This window comes from Triticum aestivum, chromosome 6A (genome assembly GCF_018294505.1).
Source record: "Triticum aestivum cultivar Chinese Spring chromosome 6A, IWGSC CS RefSeq v2.1, whole genome shotgun sequence".
Lineage (NCBI taxonomy): Eukaryota > Viridiplantae > Streptophyta > Magnoliopsida > Poales > Poaceae > Triticum > Triticum aestivum.
In genome coordinates, this window is record NC_057809.1 from 601,641,344 (window position 1) to 601,651,830 (window position 10,487).

The window sequence follows — 10,487 nt, forward strand, 5'->3', positions numbered from 1 at the left end:
AGAAGGAGAGGTCGTCGTTTTCATAGATCACTTAGCCTGGGGCTTTAAGCCGCCCGGTTCTAAATTTTACCGGGACATTTTAGCCGATTTTCAACTCCACCCACAAAATACTGGTCCCAACTCTATTACCAACATGTGTCACTTCCAAGTGCTCTGTGAGGCGTTCTTTCAAGAGGAGCCCACAGTGGAGTTGTTCAGAGACTGTTTCCATCTAAATCGCCGTATTGAGTTTTCTGATGGTTCCAATACGGAATTGGGCGGTGTGGCGATTCAGAAAAGGAAAGAGGTCACATACCCTCATGCCAAGCTGCATAGCCACCCCAAAGAGTGGAATCAAACATGGTTCTATTGCAAAGACACCTCCCCTGCTGGTGAAAATCCTTTGCCTGGCTTTCGTCCGGAGCGGCTTAGCAATACACACCCCTTTCCGGAAAGGTTGACTGCCAAAGAGAGAAGCAAATACGCTCCTCAACTGTCCAAGCTCAGAGCCTTTATGGCCAACGGTTTAACAGGGGTTGATCTCGCTCGCTGTTGGATATCATGGAGCATACTACCCCTTAGTCAGCACTCCGGTTTGATGTGCGAGTATACTGGTAGTGTTGATGACCCACTGTGACATGCCAACATCAGCCTCACCGATGAAGAAATCACAGAGGCTATGAATAAGATGCTGAATGAACCGGAACACATCTGTGCTAAAACCGGCCTGCTTCCCTTCTGTGCCACCAACATACCGCCAGCTGTAAGAGTTTGATTTTTCTTTTTTCTGAATCTGTTATTGATATATCTGGTCATTGTTTAATATCAGTGTCTGTGTAACCAGGGCAATGATCCGTTTTGGAGCAAGAAACTGCCGCAGGAGAAACCAGAAAAACCAGACAAACCGGAAAGAGCAACCTGACAAAAGACTAAAGCTGTAAAGAAGACTGCCCACAGGAAAAGAACCACTGCATCCTCTAATCCGGCCCCTGAGGATGATGTGGATAATCTGGACCTTGAGGTAGGGCTTGACTCACTTGGCTTATTTTTCATGCGTCTTATTGATGATGTTATTTGTCAGGATGATGCCGAAGCCAGCCATGCTGATGCTGCAGAGGTAATTATTCTCTCTTCCAATTCAGAACCTTTGCCTTCACTAAAAATCCATCAGGCAAACCGGAAAAGTTAAATTTTCTCATCCTCTTGCTTATTTGGATCCCAAATTTCTTATGAAGACCCAACAACACGAAGCTCGTCGCACAACCCAGCACAGCGGCCAGGTAGTTACCTCCGCCGGTTTACCGAACAGTCCGGTTTGGAAACGCCGTTCAGAGGTCTCTAATTTGCTTGTCAGTGCTTGTCCTAAAGCGGGCTGCTTTTGTCAACCTCTTAATCCATCTGACTCCGATTACCAGGTTACTTCCCACTCATCCTCTGGCGAGTCATCGGCTACTCAGCTGCCACCGCTCAAAACGGTGCTTGGGTAAGCTATACTTATCATAATATTTGCAGTACATCACCTTGGAACATATGATGTATTTGATTTTGTTATTCCTTTCAGGGCCAAGCCTAGGCCAAGCAAGAAGGCTCGCCTGGACAAAGCGGCCGAAGAGGATGCCGTCCTTGAACCGGGCAAAACACCAGATCTTGAGGCGGCTATTCCTGAGCATATACCCAATGATCCACCGCAGCAAGACGACGATCTTATTGCCGAAGAGAGACCTATTGATACCTCAAGTCCTGTCAATTAGCCCACAAGCTCCATCCGGATTGAGAAATCCACCGGTCCGACAAAGCCTACTGACAAGCCAACAACCCCAGTGCAAACCGGCGATGCCAAGGATGATGAGGTTGTCATTACTGGCATTGGCCATACAAAACCAAGCAATCCTGTCGCTTTGTCCAAACATACTGCCAAGGAAGAATTTGCTGCCTTTGGCAAAGGCAAGTGGAATGCCGATCTGGCGACTTACGCTGCTCTGAACGCCCAAGATATCCATTCCGGCTACCTGAACCGGCTGTATAACAGTCGTGACTATGAAGCCGGTCTGGTTAACATGATGAAAGATAAATATGAGGTAACTTCCATATGCTCTTTCCTGCTTGTATATTTCAATTCTTGTTGACGCTCCTAGCCCCCGAGGGCCGGTTTGTAATCTTCTTTCAAACCGGGACTTACTAATATAAATCTTAATGCTTTAAAATTCGCTGATGTAGTCCCCAAGGGCCGGTTCAACTTAGCATAGTTAAACCGGGACTTTAAGTAATTGAGATCGCCGCATCAGAATATATACGAGCAAATAGCCATTAGCCCCCAAGTGCCAAGTTGAATACTTGTATTGATCTTGGGACTTTGTAAGCAATTGAAAGATGAAGATCGAATATGCATTAGCCCCCAAGTGCCAAGTGCATAACTTGTTATGTGGTTGGTACTTCAATCCTTGTACCGTTTTGCTGAATCACATAACTGTCTGCATGCAGGCTGAGCTGAAGACGAAAGAAAGCCAAGTCACCGATCTCCAAGAAAATCTGAAATCCCAACAAGCTGAAACCTCCAAAGCAAAAGAGGAATTAACCAGCGCTTAAAGCGCCATGGAATAGCTTAAGGAGAGCTTCAAGAAGAAGCGGGCGGATTGGGCCACTGAAAAATCCGCTTTAATCAAACGAGCAGAAGATGCCGAGGCTGCACTAAAACCGGTGGCGGATGAACTGACCAGCATAAAGCGGCACGTGCATGCCATGACCACTGCTATCTTTGGTAAGCCAGTTTGACTTCTGAATTGATTCTGCCGTCTTACAGAGCTACCGGTTTGTTAACCCTTGGTGATATTTCAGGGACACGCATTGGTCATTTGGGCTCAGATGTGCGGAAGAAACTGAAAGCCGCCTACACGTTGATCGAACAACTGTACACTAGTGCACAACGAATCATTTGTACTGCATCCCACAACAAGCCGGCGCCCACTTTGATTCAGGACACTCTGATGAAACTATCGGTGCTTCCTGCCCGGGTTGAAGAGCTGAAGAAATCTGCTGCTCGAACCAGTGCGATCAATGCCTTAGTCCGGACAAAAGCTTGGATGCCGGATTTTGACCCTATTGAAGCGGCTCAGGGCTATCCTAGCTTGAAGGAAGACAGGTCAGAGTTTAGTGAAGCGGATCTGTGAGCAATAAACTGGGAGGTGCGTCCGCTAGCTTGTCAATTGGCTGAAGAAGCAGACTTGTCTCATTATCAAGCCCAATATGACAATCAAAACAAGCGAGTAGCCGCACCAATTCATGAAGCAGAAAATCTTATCCCTCCAATCCGTAAGCATACTTACACTCCCGATATTGACCCGTCGTTGCTAATCCATGATGAAGTTGTCTTTCAAGCATTAATGGGAATCGACTGGACAACTGTTGATTTCCAGCCGCTGGGTAGAGAAACTGAAGCTGAAGCGGCGCGGGATGACCCACAACCATCAGGCCGGGCTGGTGACCAAGCTTGAACCGGAAGCTGGTTTAAAACTGCTTCTCCCTTGCGAAAAACAATGATTTTATTGTGGGCACCGTGTTGCCTTGTAATAGGCTAGCTGATACTTTTGATGCTGATATGCCTTCGTGCATAATTACTGCAACGTGCTCTTCCTTTGGGTGATGAACTTTCCAAAGTACTTTCTGCAATAAAAATCTTAAAGTGCCACCGCGGTTGTACCGTCAGGCGGAATATGATATCTGCATACATGAAATCAAAACATCCGAAATTTTTAAGTATATGACCAAATTTTGAGATACATAATACCTGCCATCATTGGTCGTGAAGTTGGCGTGGCCAATCTTGAAGCGGAGTTTTATAAACCCACACTGTTGGAGGAGATAGTAGCTCCTGTATATATATGATGACGGTTTACCATGTAAACCATGCCGGGTTATAATAAACATCGTGTTACTCCGTAATAGGATGTTAACAAAAAATCAAACCGAGCAAATAGTCTCCGGATTAAAATGGACCGTGTACCGTCAATAGACAGTGTGAACCGGTTTAAAATTTTGTCGGTTAAAAAAATGCAATAAAAAGAAAGAAATATCTTTCAAAGAAAAGTGTAAAGCAAAGGCAATGACAAAACTGTTTGCAAAAAGAGGCTTATTTGAGCTAATCAGATGGCGTTACCATGGTCGAACACGATCAAGCTCCCGATAGGTGTAGCTATGGTTCAAGTCAGCCAGGTCCCCAAATGAAACCATGGCATTTATGCCGATCAAGTGGCATGGCAATGGTTCGGGTTCGACCAAGCCCCCAAGTGATTCTGTGGCCTTAGGCCGATCAAGAGGCATGACTGGTTCAGACGTGACCAAGTCCCCAAGTGATCTGGTGGCTCTCGCCTATCAAGAGGTATTGCATTGGTTCAGACACGGCCAAGCCCCCAAGTGATATAACATGATGCTTTTGAAAAGCTAACTCAAGGGGTAAACCGGAGGCCGCTTTAGAACAACTCCGTGTAACCACACATGATGTAAAAGAACAGATACCCCGCTTTAGTTGAGGTTCTGGTTTATTATATTTAATCATAATATATACATCGTCGTAATATGTACATAAGTAGAGCCAATGGCTCAGGTATAGTAAGGCCGAAGATGAGCTATGTTCCACGACCTGTTAGTCTCCTCCTCTGATGTACGTGAGTCTTTATGCTCTCGAATATCGATCAGATAGTATGACCCATTGTGCAGATTCTTGCTGACCACGAAAGGCTCATCCCAAGGTGGGGATAGCTTATGCATATCAGTCTGATCTTGGATGAGCCGAAGCACCAAATCTCCTTCCTGAAAGGTTCTGGTTCTGACTCGGCGACTGTGATAACGACGAAGATCTTGTTGGTAAATCGCCGATCGGGCGGCTGCTATGTCACGCTCTTCATCCAACCGGTCCAAAGCATCTTGCCATGTTGTCTCGTTCTCTGCTTCAACATAAGCCGTCACACGAGGTGAATCATGACGGATATCACTGGGGAGAACCGCCTCCGCTCCGTAAACCATGAAGAATGGTGTGTATCCTGTTGATCTGTTGGGTGTGGTATTGATGCTCCATAACACAGATGGTAATTCTTCTACCCAACAACCCGGTGTTCTCTGCAAAGGAACCATGAGCCGGGGCTTGATGCCTCTCAAGATCTCTTGATTAGCCCTTTCTGCTTGACCATTGGACTGTGGGTGTGCCACTGATGAAACGTCAAGCCAGATGTGCTCCCGTTCGCAGAACTCCTTCATGGCACCCTTGGACAAATTGGTACCATTATTTGTGATGATACTGTGTGGAAAGCCAAACCAGAAAATCACTTTTTTGATAAACTGAACCGCCGTGGCCGCATCACACTTGCTAACCGGTTCTGCCTCCACCCACTTTGTGAACTTGTCAACCGCCACTAGGAGGTGGGTCTTCTTATCTTTGGACCTTTTGAAAGGCCCAACCATATCCAGCCCCCAAGTCGCAAACGGCCAAGTAATTGGAATCATTCTCAATTCTTGAGCCGGCACATGAGCACGTCTTGAAAACTTTTGGCAACCGTCACATCATCTGACCAGATCCTCCGCATCAGCATGAGCAGTTAACCAATAGAAGCCATGGCGAAACGCTTTAGCTACCAAAGGTTTTGAACTGGCGTGGTGACCACAATCTCCTTCGTAGATCTCACGCAAAATTTCACAGCCTTCTTCAGGAGACACACAGCGTTGAAACGCCCCTGATATACTGCAATGATGCAACTCGCCATTGACAATAGTCATGGACTTGGACCGCCGGACTATCTGTCGGGCCAGAATCTCATCCTCTGGTAACTCGCCCCGGTTCATGTACGCCAGGTAAGGAAGCGTCCAATCCGGAATGACATGAAGAGCTGCCACCAATTGAGCCTCCGGATCAGGAATAGCCAAATCCGCTTCACCAGGGAGCTTGACCGACGGGTTGTGCAGCACATCCAGAAAAACATTGGGCGGGACCGGTTTGCGCTGAGAGCCCAGCCGGCTTAAAGCGTCCGCCGCTTCGTTCTTCCGTCGGTCCACGTGGTCCACCTGATATCCTTTAAAATGACCTGCAACAATATCCACCTCACGACGATATGCTGCCATGAGTGGGTCCTTGGAGTCCCAAGTGCCAGACACTTGTTGAACCACGAGGTCCGAGTCACCGAAGCACTTAACTCGACTTAGGTTCATCTCCTTAGCCATCCGGAGACCATGGAGCAAGGCTTCATACTCAGCTGCATTGTTAGTACAAGGAAACATTAAGCGGAGAACGTAACAAAACTTATCACCTCGTGGGGAAGTTAATACGACTCCAGCCCCCGAGCCTTCCAATTGCCTGGATCCGTCAAAATGGATGGTCCAATATGTGTGATCCGGCTTTTCCTCAGGTGCTTGCATTTCCGTCCAATCATTGATGAAATCAACCAGTGCTTGAGACTTCACCGCTGTCCGAGGCACATACTTCAATCCGTGCGGCCCAAGCTCTATAGCCCACTTGGCAATCCGGTCAGTCGCTTTCCGGTTCTGGATGATATCCCCCAAAGGAGCAGAACTGACCACCGTAATTGGGTGCCCTTGGAAGTATTGCTTAAGCTTTCGGCTTGCCATAAAAACTCCGTACACCAGCTTCTGCCAATGCAGATACCTTTGCTTGGCCTCAATGAGTACCTCGCTGATATAATAGACCGGACGTTGAACCGGATGCTCCTTACCTGCCTCCTTTCGCTCCACCACAATAGCCACGCTGACCGCACGAGCATTAGCAGCAACACATAGCAGTAACGGCTCCTTGTCAATGGGAGTGGCGAGCACAGGCGAACTGATCCATCTTCTTCAACATCTGATACAAAGGGATTGCCTTCTCACCAAGGCGGCTGATAAACCGGCTTAACGCGGCAATCCAGCCTGCCAGGCGTTGAACATCATTGATACACTTCGGTTTAGCCAGGGAGGTGATGGCTATGATCTTCTCTGGATTAGCCTCAATTCCCCTGTTGGACACCAGAAAACCCAATAACTTGCCCGCCGGTACACCAAAGACACACTTGTCCGGATTAAGCATCATCTTGTACGTCCTTAGGTTATCAAAGGTTTCCTTAAAATCGTCAACCAGAGTCTCCTTCTCCCTGGAATTAACCACGATATCATCCACGTAAGCATGTACATTACGGCCAATCTGCTTGTGAAGACAATTCTGTACACACCGTTGAGAAGTTGCCTGGGCACTTTTGAGCCCAAAGGGCATAGACACATAGTAGAAGGCTCCAAAGGGAGTTATGAATGCCGTCTTCTCCTGGTCCTTAACTGCCATTTTGATCTGATGATAGCCAGAATATGCATCCAAAAAACTTAAACACTCACAACCCACCGTAGCATCAATGATTTGATCAATACGAGGGAGGGCAAAAGGATCTGCTGGACAAGCCTTATTAAGATCTGTGTAATCCACACACATGCGCCAGGTGCCGTTTTTCTTAAGGACTAGCACCGGATTGGCAAGCCACTCAGGGTGAAAAACTTCAACAATAAAACCAGCTGCTAAGAGCCTGGCTACTTCTTCTCCAATCGCCTTGCGTCTTTCTTCATTAAACCGGCGGAGGAACTGTTTCACCGGTTTGTATTTACGATCCACATTAAGGGTGTGCTCAGCGAGTTGCCTCGGTACACCTGGCATGTCAGAGGGCTTCCATGCAAAAATGTCCCGATTCTCACGGATGAACTCGATGAGCGCGCTTTCCTATTTCGGATCCAAGTTGGCACTGATGCTGAACTGCTTGGACGAATCGCCAGGTACGGAGTCAACAAGCTTATTTTCTGCTGCCGATTTGAACTTCAGGGCCGGATCATGCTCCATAGTTGGCTTCTTTAATGGAGTCATGTCCGCCGGATCAACATTGTCCTTATAATACTTCAGCTCCTCGGTGGCACAAACCGACTCTGCGTAGGCCGCATCTCCTTCCTCGCACTCCAAAGCAATTTTACGGCTTCCGTGAACCGTTATTGTCCCCTTGTGACCCGGCATCTTGAGCTGCAAATACACATAACAGGGCCGTGCCATAAACTTGGCGTAGGCCGGTCGCCCAAACAGGGCGTGATATGGACTTTGGATTTTCACCACTTCAAACTCAATGGTTCCGACCTAGAATCATGATCATCTCCAAAGGACACTTCCAGAGCTATCTTACCAACAGAATATGCTGACTTGCCAGGTACCACACCGTGGAACACCATATTAGACGGTTTGAGATTTTTATCTGTTAGTCCAATACGACGGAAGGTCTCATAGTACAAGATATTAATGCTGCTCCCTCCATCCATGAGCACTTTGGCGAACTTGTAACCTCCCACCCGAGGCGCCACCACCAGAGCCAACTGACCCGGATTATCAACCTGGGGAGGGTGATCCTCTCTGCTCCATATGATTGGCTGTTCAGACCAGCGTAGATAACAGGGCACGACCGGTTCAACAGAGTTGACTGCCCGCCTCTGAACCTTCCGGTCTCGCTTGTCCAAGCTAGTGGTAAAGACATGGTACTGCCCACTATTCAATTGCTTTGGGTTGCTCTGGTAACCTGACTGTTGCTGCTGCTGGTTGTAACCACCCTGGTTGTTCTGATTATTTTGACTGTTATGTCCGCCTGGATTACCGTTAAATCCTGAACCGGAATTTCCTCCACCATAACCCGGCCCGGATCCTGAGCCACCGCCAGAGCCGTGAACATACCGGAAAGCATTAGAATTCTTGAACTCCTGCATAATGAAGCAATCCTTCCAAAGGTGGTTTGCTAGCACCTCCTTCGTCCCATGTCTCGGACAGGGCTGGCTCAGTAGATAATTTAGGCGGTCCGGGTTAGGGTTGGGTGCCCCACTGCGATTTTTCGGTTTACCCTTGCGTCGCTGGCCATTGTCCTGCATGTTGGTATTAGCCACAAAGTCTACGTTACCATCTGCTTTATGCTTGCCTCCACCACCATTGCCTGCCCAGTGATGCTGCTGACCTTTGGAGTTGCTGTTCCTCTTTCCCTTCCCTGCCTTGTCATCATCAGATTCGGGATCCTTGGTACTATCAGAATCAGCATACTTTACCAAAGCAGCCATGAGGGTCCCCATGTCAGTGCAATGGCGCTTCATCCATCCCAACTTTAGCTTTAGGGGCCCAAACCGGCAGTTGCCTTCTAGGGTTAAGACTGCGGTGTCAGCGTTGATGCGGTCTGATGAATGCAACACTTGTGAGACCCGGTGCACCCAATGAGTCGTCGATTCTCCTTCCTCCTGGACACAGGCAGCTAAGTCTACTATCGACCGGGTTCATAATTGGGCCCATGAACTGATAGAATTGGCCGGTAAGCTTTTTAACCAAGTGCGGGCCGTTCCTTCAAGCATCATGGTGAAGTATTTCGCACATGCCGCATCATCCACATCCAGCATCTCCATGGCCATCTCATAGCTCTCCACCCATGTCTCTGGGGGTTGATCCGCCGTGTAATTTGGTACCTTGTGCGGGCCCTTGAAATCCTTGGGTAGGCGCACATTGCGTAAAGTGGGGACAAGGCAAGGCACCCCCAAAGAGCTAGAAGTAACACCGGGTTTGGCCGAAATAGTTGGACGAACCGGCGTAAGCTGCCGAGCCTGATATTGTGCGGCTAACTCGGCCTCCCTGCGTGCTCGGGCCCGGTCCACCACTTCCTGAGCATTATCAGCACCACCCGCTGGGTTGTTGCCGCGGGGTGCTCCACGTCGTTCATTACTTGACACTGTCGGTTCCTCCATACGCCTGCTATAGCTCCGGCTTGGGCGAGGGGTCGAGTGGATCCGGTCGCGGCTATACGAGTATGCTTCCTGTTGGTCCAAAGCTGTCCTAAGAAGCTCCTTGACCCGTCGCATCTCTATCGCCTGCGGTGAGTCACCTTCAATTGAATGGCCTCCAGCCGTGCAGCAGCGGCGACGAGATTGTCCATTGGGTTGGAGTAGTGACCCGGAGGTGTTGAAACAGCCTGAGGTATAATGGTGTTTTGACGAGGCGGGTCCATCCGACAAGGCTGAACCGGCGCATCGGTCCCAGGAGCTTCCGCCCGGTTTCCCTCCAGTGGATTACTGGTTCCTGCTCCCGGGGTGTTGAAAAGGTCTTTGGCCTCGAAAACCGGAGGCAAACGGGATCGGTACTTCCTCCTCATGACTTCATGCGATGCGTTCTGGTCCAACATGAGCATGTAGGCTTGTGAGTCTAGAGCGGCCCGCTCTGTGGCCATCCTGGTATCCTCAGCTGCCAGGTCCGCCTTGGCCTGGGTGATTTGTTCCCTTACCTTTGCAATCTCCGCATTGTGGACGTCCTGATCCGTCGGATTAGCTTCCGCCATAAGCACAGCCAATGCATCAAATAGCTCTGATAGAACTTGAGCCGGCGGGCGCACAGGGCCTCCTGCCCCGGCAGCCGTCACCGCTACTGAACCGGAGGTTGTTGCCACAGCGGTCGAAGAATGAAGCGCTGCTTGTGTGCCGGCCAT